Here is a 20460-nt window from a genome sequence, read left to right as displayed (position 1 = left end):
AGAAAAGTTAATGTCAGAAGTGGGAGTCGAACACAGGCCTCAGAGAAGACTGCGATCTTAATGCTGCGACTGGGACCTTAAAGCAGCGCCTTCGAACGTTCGGGAACCCTGCCGCGCTGTGGCAACAGATATGCTCCGTGCACAAATCGATTTAAATTCTATCTTCTTCGTAATTTCCTTTCAAACAAGATGTGCTTTTCCTATTTTTGAACCCCAGCCAGAGACCTGCATCTGAGTGCGATCTTTCTCCAAGCCGCTGGGGGGTTAAGGAGCTTTTCATTGCTGCATTGATCAGTTTGCTCCAATCAACAAAGGCCGAGCTGCCGCCTACCTGTTCCTCACGCGAAGGTATTGAGAGTCTAAGATCTGAGCGGCGTGAAAGCTCCAATTAGACAGTTGCATCCTGGCGACTGGAATCTCTCTCCACAGCTGCTTCTGGTGCCGCTTTCACAGACAAGTCGCCAAAGAACCCCTTCTGTGTCCACACAGGAGGAAGTTCATCTCATGTCCTGAGGCCACCACTTCCCAATTGAACCGGAGGTATTGGATCTTCCTGGGGTTGAACATTTTGTTTGAGAAACATAACCTCGTGGAAGAAATGTTAATGTCAGAAGGGAATTCGAATGCACGCTTCCCGAGGAGACTGCAAACTTAACGCAGCGCCTTCGACCGCTCGGCCATCCTAACGCTTTGTGACAAAACATATGCTCCGTGCACAAATCGATTTAAATTCTATATTCATCGTAATTTCTTTTCACACTTCATGTGCTTTTCCTATTTTTGAACCCCAGCCAGAGTCCTCTATCTGAGTGCCGTCCTTCTCCAAGCCGCTGGTGTTTAACGAGCTTCTCATTGCTGCATTGATCAGTTTGCTCCAATCAACAAAGACCGAGCTGCCGCCTACCAGTTTCTCACGCGAAGGTGTTGAGAGTCTAAGATCTGAGCGGAGTGAAAGCTCCAATTAGACAGTTGCATCCTGGCGACTGGAATCTCTCTCCATAGCTGCTTCTGGTGCTGCTTTCACAGACAAGTAGACAAAGAACCCCTTCAGCGTCCAAACAGGAGGACATTCATCCAGCAAAGGCGGCACAAGAGGATTCTGGGAGAGGTCAACTGAGTCACCTCGACAATCCAGCCAGACAGGCTATTTACAACAAGAGAAGAGGAATTTGACCCGGCGTCCTGGGATCAATATTAATTCCTCAACCACAGAGCAGATCATCCAGTCATTAACTGTGCTATTGCCTGTGGGGTTTTGCTGTGCCAATTTAAGGAAGAATCACATGTTCTGAGGCCACCCATTCCCCATTGAATCGGAGGTATTGCATCTTCCTGAACTTCAACGTTTTGCTGCAGAAACGTAACCTCGTGGAGGAAAAGTTAATGTCAGAAGTGGGACTCGAAGCCACGCCTCCAGAGGAGACTGTGACCTTAACGCAGCGCCTTCGGCAGCTCGGCCATCCTGACGAGGTGTGGCCAAATATATGCTCCATGCACAAATCGATTTAAATTCTACCTGCATTTGCATTTCTTTTCAAACTTGATATGCTTTTCCTATTTCTGTAACCCAGCCAGAGTCCCGTATCTGGGTGCCATCCTTCTCCAAGCCGCTGGGGTTTGAGGAGTTTCTCATTGCTGCACTGATCTGTTTGCTCCAATCAACAAAGACGGAACTGCCGCCGACCTGTTCCTCACACGAAGGTATTGAGAATCTAAGATCTGAGAGGCGTGAAGGATCCAATATAACAGCTGCATCGTGGCGACTGGAATCTCTCTCCACAGCTGCTTCTGGTGATGATTTCACAGACAAGTAGCCTAATAACCACTCCAGTGTTCAAACAGGATGAAGAACATCCAGTTAAGGCGGCAGAAAAGGATTCTGGGAGAAGTCAACTGAATCAGCTCGACAATCCAACCAGACCGGCTATTAACAACAAGGGAAGAGAAATTTTGGCAGGCGCCCTGGGATCAAAATTAATTGCTCAAACAGACTCACTGACCAGATCATCTATCGTGAACTGGGCATCTGCCTGTAGGGTCTTGTTCTGCCAACTAAAGCAGGAATCTCACGTCCTGAGGCCACCACTTTCCCATGGAATCGAAGTAATGGACCTTCCTGGGGTTGAACATTACTTGGGGGAAAAGTTAATGTTAGAAGTGGGATTCGAACCCACGCCTCCAGAGGAGACTGCGACCTTAATGCAGCGCCTTTGACCGATCGGACATCCTGACGCGTTGCGACAAAATATATGCCCCGTGCACAAATCTATTTAAATTCTATCTTCATTGACATTTCTTTCCAAACTTGATGGGATTTTACTATTTTTGAACCCCAGCCAGTGTCCTGTATCTGAGAGCCTTCCTTCTCCAAGCCGCTGGGGGTTAAGGAGATTCTCATTGCTTCTTTATCAGTTTTCTCTAATCAAGAAAGTCCGAACTGCCGCCTTGCTGTTCCTCACACGAAGGTATAGAGAGTCTAAGATCTGACCGGCGTGAAGGATCCAACTAGACAGTTGCATACTGGCGACTGGAATCTCTCTCCACAGCTGCTCCTGGTGCTGCTTACACAGACAAGTATCCGAATAACCCATCCAGTGTCCAAACAGGAGGAAGTTGATCCAGTAAAGGCGGTAGAAGAGGATTCTGGGAGAGGTCAACTGAGTCATCTCGACAATCCAACAAGACAAGCTATTTACACCAAGAGAAGAGGATTTTTACCCGAAGTCCTGGGATCAATATTAATTAGTCAACTAGACTCACTGAGCATATCATCCCGTCATAAGACCATAAGACATAGGAGCGGAAGCAAGGCCATTCGGCCCATCGAGTCCACTCCACCATTCAATCATGGCTGATTTCAACTCCATTTACCCGTTCTCAATACAAGCCCTTAATTCCTCGAGAAATCAAGAATTTATCAACTTCTGTCTTAAAGACACTCAACGTCCCGGCCTCCACCGCCCTCTGTGGCAATGAATTCCACAGACCCACTACTCTTTGGCTGAAGAAATTTCTCCTCATCTCTGTTCTAAAGTGATTCCCTTTTATTCTAAGGCTGTGCCCCCGGGTCCTAGTCTCCCCTGCTCATGGAAACAACTCCCCTACGTCCACCCTATCTAAGCCATTCATTATCTTGTAAGTTTCTATTAGATATCCCCTCAACCTCCTAAGCTCCAATGAATATAATCCCAGGATCCTCAGACGTTCATCGTATGTTAGGCCTACCATTCCTGGGATCATCCATGTGAATCTCCGCTGGACCCGCTCCAGTGCCAGTATCTCCTTCCTGAGGTGTGGGGCCCAAAATTTCTCACAGTATTCTAAATGGGGCCTAACTAATGCTTTATAAAGCTTCAGAAGCACATCCCTGCTTTTATATTCCAAGCCTCTTGAGATAAATGACAACATTGCATTTGCTTTCTTAATTACGGACTCAACCTGCAAGTTTACCTTGAGAGAATCCTGGACTAGGACTCCCAAGTCCCTTCGCTCTTCAGCATTATGAATTTTGTCACCGTTTAGAAAATAGTCCATGCCTCTATTCTTTTTTCCAAAGTGCAAGACCTCGCACTTGCCCACGTTGAATTTCATCAGCCATTTCTTGGACCACTTTCCTAAACTGTCTAAATCTTTCTGCAGCCTCCCCACCTCCTCCATACTACCTGCCCCTCCACCTATCTTTGTATCATCGGCAAACTTAGCCAGAATGTCCCCAGTCCCGTCATCTAGATCGTTAATATATAAAGAGAACAGCTGTGGCCCCAACACTGAACCCTGCGGGACACCACTCGTCACCGGTTGCCATTCCGAAAAATAACCTTTTATCCCAACTCTCTGCCTTCTGCCTGACAGCCAATCGTCAATCCATGTTAGTACCTTGCCTCGAATACCATGGGCCCTTATTTTACTCAGCAGTCTCCCGTGAGGCACCTTATCAAAGGCCTTTTGGAAGTCAAGATAGATAACATCCATTGGCTCTCCTTGGTCTAACCTATGTGTTATCTCTTCAAAGAACTCTAACAGGTTTGTCAGGCACGACCTCCCCTTACTAAATCCATGCTGACTTGTCCTGATCCGACCCCGCACTAACAAGAATTTAGAAATCTCATCCTTAACAATGGATTCTAGAATCTTGCCAACAACCGAGGATAGACTAATTGGCCTATAATTTTCCATCTTTTTCCTTGTTCCCTTCTTGAACAGGGGGGTTACAACAGCGATTTTCCAATCCTCTGGGACTTTCCCTGACTCCAGTGACTTTTGAAAGATCATAACTAACGCCTCCACTATTTCTTCAGATATCTCCTTTAGAAGTCTAGGATGTATCCCATCTGGGCCCGGAGATTTATCAATTGTTAGACCTCTTTGTTTCTCTAGCACTTTCTCCTTTGTGATGGATACCATATTCAACTCAGCCCCCTGACTCTCCTGAATTGTTGGGATATTACTCATGTCTTCTACTGTGAAGACTGACGCAAAGTACTTATTTAGTTCCTCAGCTGTTTCCTTGTCTCCCATCAGTAGATTACCAGGGACATTTTGGAGCGGCCCAATGTCTACTTTTGCCTCCCGTTTGTTTTTAATGTATTTAAAGAAACTTTTATTATCAATCCTAATGTTACTTGCTGGCCTACCTTCATAATTGATCCTCTCTTTCCTTATTTCTCTCTTTGTTATCCTGTTTGTTTTTGTAGCCTTCCCAATCTTCTGACTTCCCACTACTCTTTGCCACATTATAGGCTTTCTCTGTTGCTTTGATGCATTCCCTAAATTCCTTTGTCAGCCATGGCTGCCTAATCCCCCCTCTGATAACCTTTCTTTTCTTTGGGACGAACATCTGTACTGTGCCCTCAATTACTCCCAGAAACTCCGGCCATTGCTGTTCTACTGTCTTTCCCACTAGGCTCTGCTCCCAGTCGATTTTCGTCAGTTCCTCCCTCATGCCCCTGTAGTTACCTTTATTTAACTGTCACACATTTACATCTGATTCTATCTTCTTTCTTTCAATTTGGAGATTGAATTCTACCATATTATGATCACTGCCTCCTAAGTGTTCCCTTACTTTAAGATCTTTAATCAATTCTGGCTCATTACATAAAACTAAGTCCAGAATGCCTGTCCCCTCGTGGGCTCCATCACAAGCTGTTCCAAAAAAAACCCTCCTGTAAACATTCAATGAACTCCCTTTCCTTGGGTCCACTGGCAGCATTATCTACCCTGTCCACCTGCACATTAAAGTCCCCCATGATCACTGTGACCTTGCCTTTCTGACACGCACTTTCTATTTCGTGGTGCATTTTGTGACCCTGGTCCTGACCACTGTTAGGAGGCCAGTACATAACACCCATTATGTTTTTTTTTTGCCTTTGTGGTTCCTCAACTCTACCCACGCAGACTCCACATCATCTGACCCTATGTCGTTTAGTGCTATCGATTTAATTTCATTCCTAATTAACAAGGCAGCCCCGCCCCCTCTGCCCACCTCTCTGTCTCTTCGATAGGTTGTGAATCCCTGGAGGTTTAAATATCAGTCCTGAACCCCCTGCAACCACGTCTCTGTGATGCCTACCACATCATACCTGCCAGTCACAATCTGGGCCACAAGCTCATCTACCTTGTTCCGTACACTGCGCGCATTTAAATATAGCACCTTTAATTCTCTATTGACCGTCACTTTTTGTTTTCTTAGTGTGGTGGACCTCGGTTTACTGAGGCTTTCCATACACTGTGTCATATTTTGTGGGACGGGGACTATCGTAACATCTCCTGAGTTCTGTCTTTTCGTGCGTTTTTGTATTCCTAAGCAGCTACGCTTCCCACTGATTACTTCACCTCATGGTTCCGTGACTCCCCCCCCCCCCCCCCCCACCATTCTCTAGTTTAAAGTCCGACTGACCACCCTATTTACTCTTTTCGCCAGAACACTGGTCCCAGCTCGGTTCAGGTGGAGACCATCCCAACGGTATAGGTCCCCCCTGTCCTAAAACTGATGCCAGTGTCCCATGCAAAGGAACCCCTCTTTCCCACACCTCTCTTTCAGTCACGTATTATCTTCCCTTATTCTTGCCTCCCTATGCCAATTTGCACGTGGCTCGGGCAGTAATCCGGAGATTATGACCCTTGAGAACCTGTTTTTTAATTTGAATCCTAGCTCTTTATAATCTCTAAACAGGTCCTCTTTTCTAGACTTTCCTATGTTGTTGGTATCGACATGGACCACAACAACTGGGTCCGCCCCCTCCCTCACCCGTATCCTTTCAAGCCGGTCAGAGATGTCCCGCACCCTCGCACCGGGCAGGCACCTTATCATGCGGGACCCTTTATCCTGCTCACAAAGGATACTATCTATCCCCCTGATAATAGAATCCCCTACAACTACAACTTGCCTATTTACTCCCTCCCCTTGAATGGCCTGCTGAACCATGGTGCCTTGGTCAGCTGACTCATCCTTCCTGCAGCCCTGTTCGCCATCCACACAGGGAGCAAGTGCCTCATACCTGTTGGACAGGGTCAAGTGCTGAGGCTCCTGAGTTCCTGACTGCTGCTTCCCGTTACCTGCCTGACTTGCAGTCGCACCCTGCTGTCCCTGGCCACCGGCAGGATTTAAACTACTACTGTCATGAACTGGGCTTCTGCCTTTCGGGACATGCTGTACGAATTCAAGCAGGAATCTCATGTCCTGAGGCCACCGCTTGCCCATTGAATGTGAGGTATTGGATCTTCCTGGGGTTGAACATTGCGTGGAGGAAAAGTTAATGTCAGAAATGGGATTCGAACCCACGTCTCCAGAGGAGACTGCGACCTTACCGCAGTGCCTTCGACCGCTCGGCCATCCTGACGAGGTGTGGCCAAAGATATGCTCCATGAACAAATCGATTTAAATTCAACCTTCACCGACATTTCATTTCGAACTTAATGATCTTTTCCTATTTTTTTAACCCCAGCCAGAATCCTGTATCGGAGAGCCATGCTTGTCCAAGCCCCTGAGCGGTAATGACCTCCTCATTGCTGCATTGATCAGTTTTCTCCAATCAACAAAGACCGAACTGCCGCCTACCTGTTCCTCACACGAAGGTATTGAGAGTCTAAGATCTGAGTGGAGTGAAGGATCCAATTGGAGAGTTGCATCCTGGCGAATGGAATCACTCTCCACAGCTGCGTCTGCTGCTGCTTTCACAAACAAGCAGCCAAAGAACCGTGAAGTGTCCAAACAGGAGGAAGTTCATCCAGTAAAGGCTGCAGAATAGGATTCTGGGAGAGGTCAACTGAGATACCTCGACATTCCAACCAGCCAAACTATTTACTAGAGAAGAGAAACTTTACCCGGCGTCCTGCGCTTAATATTAATTCCTCAACCAGACTCACTGAGCAGATGATCGAGTCATGGACTGTGTTTCTGTCTGTGGGGTCTTGCTGTGCGGATGTAAGCAGGAATCTCATGTCCTGACGCCACCACTTCCCCGTTGAATCGGAGATATTAGATCTTCCTGGCGTTGACCGCTTTGCTAGAAACACACAACCTCGTGGAGGAAACGTTAATGTCTGAAGTAGGATTCGAACCCACGCCTCCAGAGAAGACTGCGACCTTAGCGCAGCGCCTGCGACCGCTCGGCCACGGTGCCACGTTGCGACAAAATATATGCTCCGTGCACAAATCTATTTAAATTCTATCTTCATTGTCTTTACATTCCAAGCTTGATGTGATTTTACTATTTTTGAACCCCAGCAGAGTCTTGTGTCTGAGTGCCATCCTTCTCCAAGCCGGTGGTGTTTAAGAAGATTCTCATTGCTGCATTGAACAGTTTTCTCTATTCAAGAAAGTCCGAACTGCCGCCTTACTGTTCCTCACACAAAGGTATAGAGAGTCTAAGATCCGAGCGGCGTGAAGGATCCAAATAGACAGTTGTATACTGGCGACTGGAATCTCTCTCCACAGCTGCTTCTGGTGCTGCTTACACAGACAAGTAGCCGAATAACCCCTCCAGTGTCCAAACAGCAGGAAGTTGATCCAGTAAAGGCGGCAGATGAGGATTCTGGGAGAGGTCAACTGAGTCACTTCGACCACCCAACAAGACAAGCTATTTACAACAAGAGAAGAGGAATTTTACCCGGAGTCCTGGGATCAATATTAATTTGTCAACCAGACTCGCTGTGCATATCATCCAGTCATGAACTGGGCTTCTGCCTGTGGGGTCATGCTGTGCCAATTTAAGCAGGAATCCCATGTCCTGAGCCCACCGCTTGCCCATTGAATGTGAGGTATTGGATCTTCCTGGAGTTGAACATTTCGTGGAGGAAAAGTTAATATCAGAAGGGGGATTCGAGCCCACGCCTTCAGAGGAGCCTGTGACCTTAACGCAGCGCCTTCGACCGCTCGGCCAGGCAAAACATATGCTCGGTGCACAAATCGATTTAAATTCTACCCTCACCGACATTTCATTTCAAACTTGATGCTCCTTTCCTATTTTTAAACCCTAGACAGAATCCTGTATCGGAGAGCCATGCTTCTCCAAGCCCCTGCTCGTTAATGACCTCCTCATTGATCAGTTTTCTCCAATCAACAAAATCCGAACTGCCGCCTACCTGTTCCTCACACGAAGTATTGAGAGTGTAAGGTATGACTGGAGTGAAGGATCCAATTGGAGAGTTGCATTCTGGCGACTCGAATCACTCTCCATTGCTGCTGCTTTCACAGACAAGTAGCCGAAGAACCCTTAAGTGTCCAAACAGCAGGAAGTTCATCCAGGAAAGGCGGCAGAATAGGATTCTAGGAGAGGTCAACTGAGACACCTCGACATTCCAACCAGCCAGACTATTTACAACAAGAGAAGAGAAATGTTACCCGACGTCCTGCGATCAATATTATTTCCACAACCAGACTCACTGAGCAGATCATCCAGTCATGGACTGGGCTTCTGTCTGTTGGGCCTTGCTTTGCGAATGTGAACAGGAATCTCATGTCCTTACGCCACCGCTTCCCAATTGAATCGGTGGTATTGGATCTTCCTGGTGCTGAACGCTTTGCTGGAAACACGTAACCTCGTGGAGGAAAAGTTAATGTCAGAAGTGGGATTCGAACCCACGCCTCCAGAGGAGACTGCAACCTTAACGCAGCGCCTTCGACCGCTCGGCCATCCTGACGCGCTGTGGTCAAAGATATGCTCCATGGGCAAATCGATTTTAATTCAATTTTCATCTTCATTTTATTTCAAACTAGATGTGGTTTTACTATTTTTGAACGCCAGCCAGACTCTTGTATCTGAATGCCATCCTTCTCCAAGACGCTGTGTGTTAAGGAGCTCTCATTTCTGCATTGACCAGTTTGCTCCAATCTACAAAGTCCGTCCCTCCACTTGCCCATTGAATGTGAGGTATTGGATCTTCCTGGGGTTGAACATTTCGTGGAGGAAAAGTTAATGTCAAAAGTGCGATTCGAACCCATGCCTCCAGAGAAGACTGCGACCTTAACGCAGCGCCATAGCCACTCGGCCATCCGGATGCGCTGGCATCAAAAACAAGTTCCGTGTACAAATCGACTTAAATTCTATCTTCATCGTCATTTCATTTCAAACAAGATATGCTTTAGCTACTTTTGAACCCCACCCAGTGTCCTGTATCTGAGTGCCATCCTTGTCCAAACTGCTGGGGGTTAAGGAGCTTCTCATTGCTGCATTCATCAGTTTGCTCCAATCAACAAGGACCAAAGTCCCGCTCAAACTGTTCCTCGCACGACGGTATTGAATGTCTAAGATCTGAGAGACGTGAAGTATCCAATTGGAGAGTTGCATTCTGGCGACTGCAATATCTCTCCACAGCTGCTCCCTGTGCTGGTTTCAGAGACATGGAGCCGAACAACCCCTCCAGTGTCCAAACAGGTGAACGGTCATCCAGGAGAGGCGCCAGAAGAGTGTTCTGGGAGAAGTCAAATTAGTCACATCGACTGCAGTGTGGGTAGCTGAAGAACAGCTGTCCAAGACCGGATCAGACTGAAAGCAAAACTTTGACACCAATAAAGAAAATCGCAGATGTGCTGCTGACAAATAGCAACTTGTTTCCGTTTGGTGTGATTGAGAATATGAATGGCAGAGGATGGTTTCGATCCACCGACCTCTGGGTTATGGGCCCAGCACGCTTCCGCTGCGCCACTTTGCTCGTGGGTGACTCTCTTCCGGGTCGGACGTGAGGCAAGGTTTGAAGAAATCAGTAACAGCGTGATGAATGCTCCCAGAGAGTGAAACTTCCGTCACGAACTTCATTCTATGAAGGTGATTCCAGTCACTCCCCACTTTCCCATCAGAATAACGTCACAGAATCAATCACATCACCTTCACAGAACAACCATTCAGCACGAAAATAAATTATCTGAACTATGCTGACCAGTATTAGTGTGTTCAAAAGTGTGTTCCTGTTGAAAGAAAAAATAAGGAAGTGAATAGTTGTGTGGCTACCGCAGGGCAGTAATGACGTAGCTCCTGGTTGAAGGAGCAAAGTGCGCAGCGGAAGCGTGCTGGTTCATTGGCCTAAGGTCGAGGAATCGAGGGTATTCTCTGCTATTTACATTCTCCCTCACACCAAAAGTAAACATAACGCAGATTCCTGTTTGCTTTGCAGCAAATACCTATCAGAAACTTTTTGCAGTCTCATCCTGACATTAGTCCCAGGAATGAAGGAGGCAGCATGGCACATTACAACATTGTAAAGCTCACACATAGGGAACCACAGAGAAAATTCTTTAAAGTCTCAGACGGTCTGACAGCATCTGTAGGGAGAGAAAAGAGCTAAAGTTTAGAGTCCAGGTGACTCTTAGTCAAAGCTGCTCGGGAAACGTTATCCAGCAGTTCCCCACAGAGGGGCAATATAGATATATAACGATATCCAGTAATAACTCACAGGGGGCCAATAAGGAAATAAAGCTTTATCGAGCAATGAATCACAATAGAAACCGAGTTCCCAACTTCCCCTCTCGGACGGATGTGAACAATCCAACCAGCCAGACTACTTACAAGAAATGAAGACGAATTTGTCCCGGAGTCCTGGGATCAATATTCATTCCTCAACCAGTTTCACTGAAGCAGGTTATAGAGCCATGAACTGCGCTTTTGCCTGTGGAGTCTTGCTGTGCGTATTTAAGCGGAATCTGATGACCTGAGACCAATGTTTTTCCACTGAAAGGGAGGTATTGGATCTTCCTGGAGCAATTTAACCTCGTGGAGGAAAAGTCAAAATCAGGGGTGTGAGTGGAACCCACGCCTCCAGAAGAGACTGCGACCTGAACGTAGCTCCTTAGCCGCTCGGCCATCCTGATGCGCTCGCGTCAAATCTAAGATCCGTGCAGAAATCGACTTAAATTCTATCTTCATCGTAATTTCATTTCAAACAAGATATGTTTTCCTAATTTTGAACCCCAGGCAGTCCTGTATCTGAGTGCCATCGTTGTCCAACTGCTGGGGGTTAAGGACCTTCTCAGTGCTGCATTCATCAGTTTGCTCTAATCAACAAGGACCAAATTCCCGCTCAACCTGTTCCTCGCACGACGGTATTGAATGTCTAAGATCTGAGAGACGTGAAGTATCCAATTGGAGAGTTGCATTCTGGCGATTGCAATATCTCTCCACAGCTGCTCCCTGTGCTGGTTTCAGAGACATGGAGCCGAACAACCCCTCCAGTGTCCAAACAGGTGAACGGTCACCCAGTAGAGGCGCCAGAAGAGTGTTCTGGGAGAAGTCAACTTAGTCACATCGACTGCAGTGTGGGTAGCTGAAGAACAGGTGTCAAAGACCGGATCAGACTGAAAGCAAAACTTTGATACCAATAAATAAAATCGCAGATGTGCTGCTGACAAATAGCAACTTGTTTCCGTTTGGTGTGAGTGAGAACACGAATTGCAGAGGATGGTTTCAATCCATCGACTTCTGGGTTATGGGCCCACCAAGCTTCCGCTGCGCCACTCTGATCGTGGTTGACTCTTTTCGGGGTCGGACTTGAGGCAAAGTTTGATGAAATCAGTAACAGCGGAATCAATGTTCCCAGAGAGGTGAAATTTCCGTCCCGAACTTCGTTCTATGAAGATGATTCCTGTCACTCCCTACTTTCCCATCAGAACAACGTCACAGAATCAATCACATCACCTTCATAGATCAATCATTTAGCACGAAAGTAAATTATCTGAACTATGCTGACCAGAATTAGTGTGCTCAAAAGTGTGTTCTTGTTGAAAGAAAAAATGAAGAGGTGAATAGTTGTGTGGCTACCGCAGGGCAGTAATGTTGTAGCTCCTGGTTTAAGGAGCAAGTGCCGCAGCGGAACTGTGCTGGGGCATGAGCCGGAGGTCCAGGAATCGAGGGTATTCTCTGCTAATTGCATTCTCCCTCACACCAAAAGTAAACATAACGCACGTTCCTGTTTGCTTTGCAGCAAATACCTATCATAAATTTCTTGCAGTCTCATCCCGGCATTAGTCCCAAGAATGAAAGAGACAGCATGACACATTACAACATTGTAAAGCTCACACATAGGGAACCACAGAGAAAATGCTTTAAAGTCTCAGCAGATCTGACAGCATCTGGAGTGTGAGAATTGAGCTAACGTTTCGTGTCCAGGTAACCCTTTGTCAAAGCTACACCGGAAACGTTATCCAGCAGTACCCCACAGAGGGGCAATATAGATATATAACGATATCCAGTAATAACTCACAGGGGGCCAATAAGGAAATAAAGCTTTATCGAGCAATGAATCACAATAGAAACCGAGTTCCCAACTTCCCCTCTTGGACGGATGTGAACAATCCAACCTGCCAGACTATTTACAAGAAGAGAGGACGAATTTTACCCGGAGTCATGGGATCAATATTAATTCCTCAACCAGAGTCACTAAAGCAGATTATCGAGTCATGAGCTGGGCTTTTGCCTGGATTTGTCTTGCTGTGCATATTAAAGCAGGAATCTCATATCCTGAGACCAACGCTTTTCCATTGAAAGGGAGGTATTGGATCTTCCTGAGGTTGAAAATCTTGCTGGAGAAATTTAACCTCGTGGAGGAAAAGTCAAAATCAGGAGTGGGATTCGAACCCACGCCTCCAGAAGAGACTGCGACCTGAACGCAACGCCTTAGACCGCTCGGCCATACTGATGCGCTGGCGTCAAAACTAAGTTCCGTGCAGAAATCGACTTAAATTCTATCTTCATCGTGTTTTCATTTCAAACAATATATGCTTTTCCTACCTTTGAACCCCACCCAGAAACCTGTATCTGAGTGCCATCATTGTCCAAGCCGCTTGGGGTTAAGGAGCTTCTTATTGCTGTGTTGATCAGTTTGCTCTAATCAACAAGGGCCGAATTCCCGCTCAACCTGTTCCTCATGCGAAGATATTGAGAGTCTCAGATCTGAGCGACGTGAAGTATAAAATTAGAGAGTTGCATTCTGGCGACTGCAATCTCTCTCCACAGCTGCTCCCGGTGCTGGTTTCAGAGACATGGAGCCGAACAACCCCTCCAGTGTCCAAACAGGTGAACGGTCATCCAGTAGACGCGCCAGAAGAGTGTTCTGCGAGACGTCAACTTAGTCACATCGACTGTACTGTGGGTCGGTGAAGAACAGTTGTCAAAGACCGGATCAGACTGAAAGCAAAACTTTGATACCAATAAAGAAAATCACAGATGTGCTGCTGACAAATAGCAACTTGTTTCCGTTTGGTGTGAGTGAGAACACGAATAGCAGAGGAATGTTTCGATCCATCGACTGCTGGGTGATGGGCCCAGCACGCTTCCGCTGCGCCACTCTGATCGTGGTTAACTCTTTTCGGGGTCGGACTTGAGGCAAAGGTTGATGAAATCATTAACAGCGTGATCAATGTTCCCAGACGGGTGAAACTGCCGTCCCGAACTTCGTTCTATGAAGATGATTCCAGTCACTCCCCACTTTCCCATCAGAACAACGTCACAGAATAAATCACATCACCTTCACAGAACAACCATTCAGCACGAAACTAAATTATCTGAACTGTGCAGACCAGTATTAGTGTGTTCAAAAGTGTGTTCCTGTTGAAAGAGAAAATGAGGAAGTGAATAGTTGTGTGGCTGCCGCAGGGCAGTAATGACGTACCTCCTGGTTTCAGGAGGAGAGTACGGTCGGGAAACCGTGCTGGGCCATTACCCTGAGGACGAGGAATCGAGGCTGTTCTCTGCTATTTACATTCTTCCTCATACCAAAAGTAAACATAACGCACGGTCCTCCTGTTTGCTTTGCAGCAGATACCTATCAGAAATGTCTTGCAGTCCCATCCCGACATTAGTCCCTGGACTGAAGAAGAGAGCATGACACATTACAACATTGTAAAGCTCACACAGAGGGAACCACGGAGAAAATGTTTTAAAGTCTCAGCATGTCTGACAGCATCTGCAAGGAGAGAAAAGAGCTAACTTTTCGAGTGCAGGTTACCCTTAGTCATATCTGGACCGGAAACGCTCTCCAGTAGTACCCCACAGAGGGGCAATATAGATATATAACGGTATCCAGTAATATCTCGCAGGGGGCCAATAAGGAAATAAATCTTTATCGAGCAATAAATCGCGATAGAAACCGAGTTCCCATCTTCCCCTCTCGGATGGATGTGAACAGTCGAACGTGCGAGACTATTTACAAGAGAAGACGAATTTTACCCGGAGTCCTGGGATCACTATTAATTCCTCAACCAGAGTAACTGACGCAGATTATCGAGTCATTAACTGGGCTTTTGCATGTTGGATCTTGCTGTGCGCATTTAAGCGGGAATCTCATGTACTGAGACCAACGCTTTTCCATTGAAAGGGAGATATTGCATTTTCCCGAGGTTGAAAATCTCGCTGGAGAAATTTAACCTCGTGGAGGAAAAGTCGATATCAGGAGTGGGATTTGAACCCACGTCACCAGAAAAGACTACGACCTGAACGCTGCGCCTTTGACCACTCAGCCATCCTGATGCACTGGCGGCAAAAGTAAGATCCGTGCACAAATCAACTTAAATTCGGTATTAGATTAGCCTTCACAACTTGATTCAACCCAAAGACGCCAGGTGGAATTTTCTTTTAATTCCCCATTAATTCAAGCAAACACTTAGCTGTTGCGAAGTGAACTTTAGTTGGTACCACGATGTCCTGAAAACAGCCTTGCATGTAAGGACGGATATTGAACCTTAGCCTATTCGAGTAAGAGAGAGAAAACACGAAGAGCAAAGCAACATTTGTCCAGTATGAAGCTGCACATCAGCACTCTCTAGAAAGTATGGTACAAGCCATATCATCTTGCTGCAGAAACCACGTATTATGGGTACTTGGTAGACAATCAGATGCCTGAAAGATAAAAATACTAGAGAAAGTTGCCCACCCCAGGAAACCCTAGTAAAGATAGATAAATTCTATCTTTATCGTCATTTCATTTCAAACAGCATATGCTTTTCCTACTTTTGAATCCCAGCCAGTCTCCTCTATGTGAGTGTCCTCCTTGTCCAAGCCGCTGGAGGTTAAGGAGCTTCTCATTGCTTCATTGGTCAGGTTGCTTCAATCAAGAAGTACCGAATCTCCGCTCTACCTGTTCCTCACACGAAGATGTTGAGAGACTAAAACCTGAACGATGTGAAGCATCCAATTGGAGAGTTGCATTCTGGCGACGGCAATCTCCTTCCAAAGCTGCTTCCGGTCTTGTTTTCACAGAAAAGTAACCGAAGAACCCCTCCAGTGTCCAAACAGGTGAACGTTCATCCAGTACACGCGCCAGAAGAGTGTTCTGGGAGAAGGCAACTTAGTCACCTCGACTGTACTGTGGGTAGCTGAAGAAAAGGTGTCAAAGAGCGGATCGGAGTGAAAGCACCATATTGATACTAATAAAGAAAAAGGAAGATGTGCTGTTGACAAATCGCCACATGTTTCCGTTTGGTGTGAGTGAGAATATAAATAGCAGAGGATGGTTTCGACCCATCGACCACTGGGTTATGGGCCCAGCACGCTTCCGCTGCGCCACTCTGCTCGCGGTTGACGCACTTCGGCGTCGGTCTTGAGGCAAAGTTTGAAGAAATCAGGAACAACGTGAACAACGTTCCCAAAGAGGTGAAACTTTCTTCCCGAACTTCATTCTATGAAGGTGATTCCAGTCACTCCCACTTTCCCATCAGAACAACGTCACAGAAGAAATCACATCACCTACACAGAACAACCACTGAGCACGAAGGTAAATTAACTGAAATATGCTGACCAGAATCAGTGTGCTAAAAAGTGTGTTCTTGATGAAAGAATAAATGAGGAAGTGAATAGTTGTGTGGCTACCGCAGGGCAGTAATGTTGTGTCTCCTGGTTTAAGGAGCAGACTGCCGCAGCGGAAGCGTGCTGGTTTATTAGCCTGAGGTCGAGGATTCGAGGCTGTTCTCTGCTATTTACATTCCCCCTCACACCAAAAGTAAACGTAACGTACGTTCCTGTTTGCTTTGAAGCAAATACCTATCAGAATGTTTCTTGCAGTCTCATCCCGACATTAGTCCCATGAATGAAGAAGACATAAGAACATAAGAACTAGGAACAGGAGTAGGCCATCTGGCCCCTCGAGCCGGCTCCGCCATTTAATGAGATCATGGCTGATCTTTGTGGACTCAGCTCCACTCTCCGGCCCGTTCACCATATCCCCGAATCCCTTTATTCTTTAGAAAGGCATCAATCTTTTTCTTAAAAACGTTTAAAGAAGGAGCCTCAACTGCTTCACTGGGCAAGGAATTCCAGAAATTCACAACCCTTTGGGTGAAGAAGTTCCTCCTACACTCCGTCCTAAATCTACCTCCCCTTATTTTGAGGCTATGCCCCCTGATTCTGCTTTCACCGACCAGCGGAAACAAGCTGCCCGCATCTATCCTATCTATTCCCTTCATAATTTTATATGTCTCAATAAGATCCCACCGCATCCTTCTAAACTCCAATGAGTACAGTCCCAGTCTGCTCAACCTCTCGTCATAATCTAATCGCCTCAACTCTGGGATCAACCTAGTGAATCTCCTCTGCAGTCCCTCCAGTGCCAATATGTCCTTTCTCAGGTAAGGAGACCAAAACTGAACAAAATACTCCATATGCGGTCTCACCAACACCCCATACAATTGCAGCATAACCTCACTAGTCTTGAACTCCATCCCTCTAGCAATGAAAGACAAAACTCGATTAGCCTTCTTAATCACCTGTTGCACCTGCGCACCAACTTTTTGCGACTCGTGCACCAGCACACCCAGGTCCCTCTGCACAGCAGCATGTTTTAACATCTTACCGTTTAAATAATAATCCATTCTGCTGTTATTCCTCCCAAAATGGATAGCCTCACACTTGGCAACATTGAACTCCATCTGCCAGACCCTAGCCCATTCACCTAACCTATCCAAAACCTTCTACAGACTTCCGGTATCCTCTGCACTTTTTGCTTTACCACTCATCTTAGTGTCGTCTGCAGATTTTGACACATTGCACTTGGTCCCCAACTCCAAATCGTCTATGTAAATTGTGAACAACTGCAGGCCCATCACTGATCCTTGAGGGACCCCACTAGTTACAGGTTGCCAACCAGAGAAACACCCATTGATCCCCACTCTCTGCTTTCTGTTAGTTAACCAATCCTCTACCCATGCTACCACTTTACCCTCAATGCCATGCATCTTTAGTTTATGCAGCAACCTTTTGTGCGGCACCTTGTCAAAAGCTTTCTGGAAATCCAGATATACCACATCCATTGGCTCCCCGTTATCTACTGCACTGGTAACGTCCTCAAAAAATTCTACCAAATTAGTCAGACACGAACTACCCTTTGTGAACCCATGCTGCGTCTGCCCAATGGGACAATTTCCCTCCAGGTGCCCCACTATTTCCTCCTTAATGATAGATTCCAGCATTTTCCCTGCAACCGAAGTTAAGCTTACCGGCCTATAATTACCGGCTTCCTGCCAACCTCCTTTTTTAACCAGTGGTGTCACGTTTGCTACTTTCCAATCCTCTGGGACCACCCCAGAGTCTAGTGAATTTTGATAAATTATCACTAGTGCGTTTACAATTTCCCTAGCCTTCTATTTTAACACTCTGGGATGCAGCCCATCAGGGCCAGGAGACTTGTCTACCTTTAGCCCCATTAGCTTGCCCAATACTGCCTCCTTAGTGATTACAATCATCTCAAAGGTCCTCACCTATCATATCTTTATTTCCATCAGTCACTGGCATGTTATTTGTGTCCTCCACTGTGAAGACTGACCCAAAATACCTGTTCAGCTCCTCAGCCATTTCCCCGTCTCCTATTATTAAATCTCCCTTCTCATCTTCCAAAGGACCAATATTTACCTTAGCCACTCTTTTTTGTCTTATATATTTGTAGAAGCTTTTACTATCTGCTTTTATGTTCTCAGCCAGTTTACTTTCATAGTCTACCTTATTCTTCTTTATGGCTTTTTTAAGTAGTTTTCTGTTGTGCCTTAAAGACTTCCCAGTCCTCTAGTCTCTCACTAATTTTTGACACTTTGTATGTTTTTTCCTTCAATTTGATACTCTCCCTCACCTCCTTAGATATCCACGGTCGATTTTTCCCCTTTCTACCGTCTTTCTTTTTTGTCGGTATGAACCTTTTCTGAACACTTTGAAAGATCGCTCGGAAGGTTCTCCACTGTTCCTCAACTGCTTCACCATGAAGTCTTTGCTCCCAGTCTACCTTAGCTAGTTCTTCTCTCATCCCATTGTAATCGCCTTTGTTTAAGCACAAAACACTAGTGTTTGATTTTACCTTGTCATCCTCCAACTGTATTTTAAATTCCACCATATTCTGGTCGCTCCTTCCAAGAGGATCCCGAACTATGAGATCATTCATCAATCCTGCCTCATTACACAGGACCAGATCTAGGACCGCTTGTTCCCTTGTAGGTTCTATTACATACTGTTCCAGGAAATTGTCCCGGGCACATTCTATAAACTCCTCCTCAAGGCTGCCTTTACCAACCTGGTCAAACCAATCGATATGCAGATTAAAATCTCCCATGATAACCGCTGTACCATTTCTACATGCATCTGTTATTTCTTTGCTTATTGCCTTCCCTACCATCCTGTTACTATTTGGTGGCCTATAGACTACTGCTATCAGTGCCCTTTTCGCCTTACTATTCCTGATTTCCCCCAAATTGATTCAACCTTGTCCTCCATAACACCAATATCATCCCTTACTATTGCCCGGACGCCATCCTTAAACAACAACGCTACACCACCGCCCTTACCGTCCATTCTATCCTTTCGTATAGTCTGAAACCCTTGGATATTTAACTCCCAGTTGTGACCATCTTTTAACCATGTTTCAGGAATGGCCACTAAATCATAGTCATTCACGATGATTGGCGCCATCAACTCATTTACCTTATTTCGTATACTCCGAGCATTCAGGTAAAGTACACTTATGTTGTTTTTTATGTCTTTGTTATGAATCCTAACACCTTGATCAGTAACTTTTCGCAATTTATTTTTCCTCTTACCATTTCTCCTAATTTTCCTTGTCTTTGAACCCATATCTCTACATAATAACCTGTCACGTAACCTGCTGCCTTAATCTCCATTAACCATTATACTGTCCATAGCTTTACATTTCCCTTCCCCCCCAACTTGCTAGTTTAAAGTCCTTGTGACCAACCTATTTATCCTATTCGCTAGAACACTGGTCCCAGAATGGTTCAGGTGAAGTCCGTCCCAACGGTACAGGTCCCTCCTGCCCTAGTACTGATGCCAATGCCCCATGAAATGGAATCCCTCTTTCCCGCACCACTCCTTTAGTGCGGGAAACTTCTCTAATTTTCCCAACCCTATGCCAATTGGCACGTGGCTCGTGTAGTAATCCACAGATTATAACCCTGGAAGACCTGTTCTTTAATTTAGTCCCTAGTGTTTGATAATCCCCAAACAGGCCCTCTTTCCTAGTCTTACCTATGTTGTTAGTCCTCACGTGGACCACAACAACTGGATCCTCCCCCTCCCTCTCCAAAATAATTTCAAGCCGCTCAGAGATGTCCCTCACCCTGGCATCGGGCAGGCAACATAACATGTGGGACTCTGGATCTGGCTTACAAAGGATGACATCAATCCCCCTAATTATAGAATCCCGTACAACTACCACTTGTCTTTTTGCTCGCCCCTCTTGAATGGCTTCCTGTACCACGGTGCAGTGGTCAGTCAACGCATCCTCCCAACAGCCCTCTTCCTCATCCACACAGGGAGTAAGTACCTCCTGCCTGTTGGACAAGGTCAAGGGCAGAGGCTCCTCAATTCCTAAACTCAGGATCCTCCTACATGCATCCCTTGCAGTCACACCACTCTGTCCCTGACCACTGTCCGAATTAACAGTACTTATTCTACCGGGTGTGACTGCCTCCTGAAACAAAGCGTCCAGCATGACACATTGCAACATTGTAAAGCTCACGCAGAGGGAACCACGGAGAAA

General features: G+C 46.1%; 4 non-coding genes across 4 annotated transcripts; all 4 read right to left on the bottom strand.

Moving 5' to 3' along the window:
• Positions 1–6756: 6756 nt before the first annotated feature.
• Positions 6757–6839, bottom strand: trnal-aag (transfer RNA leucine (anticodon AAG)). The gene has a single exon. It is a non-coding gene; the product is annotated as a tRNA-Leu (tRNA).
• A 2219-nt stretch (positions 6840–9058) lies between these two features.
• On the bottom strand, positions 9059–9141 carry trnal-aag (transfer RNA leucine (anticodon AAG)). The gene has a single exon. It is a non-coding gene; the product is annotated as a tRNA-Leu (tRNA).
• A 3905-nt stretch (positions 9142–13046) lies between these two features.
• On the bottom strand, positions 13047–13129 carry trnal-cag (transfer RNA leucine (anticodon CAG)). The gene has a single exon. It is a non-coding gene; the product is annotated as a tRNA-Leu (tRNA).
• A 2798-nt stretch (positions 13130–15927) lies between these two features.
• Positions 15928–15999, bottom strand: trnam-cau (transfer RNA methionine (anticodon CAU)). Its single transcript has one exon. It is a non-coding gene; the product is annotated as a tRNA-Met (tRNA).
• Between the last annotated feature and the right edge of the window lie 4461 nt (positions 16000–20460).

Source organism: Scyliorhinus torazame, chromosome 24 (assembly GCF_047496885.1).
Source record: "Scyliorhinus torazame isolate Kashiwa2021f chromosome 24, sScyTor2.1, whole genome shotgun sequence".
Taxonomy (NCBI): domain Eukaryota; kingdom Metazoa; phylum Chordata; class Chondrichthyes; order Carcharhiniformes; family Scyliorhinidae; genus Scyliorhinus; species Scyliorhinus torazame.
The sequence above is the reverse complement of the archived record's forward strand: the minus strand, read 5'-3'. Positions and strand labels throughout refer to the sequence as shown.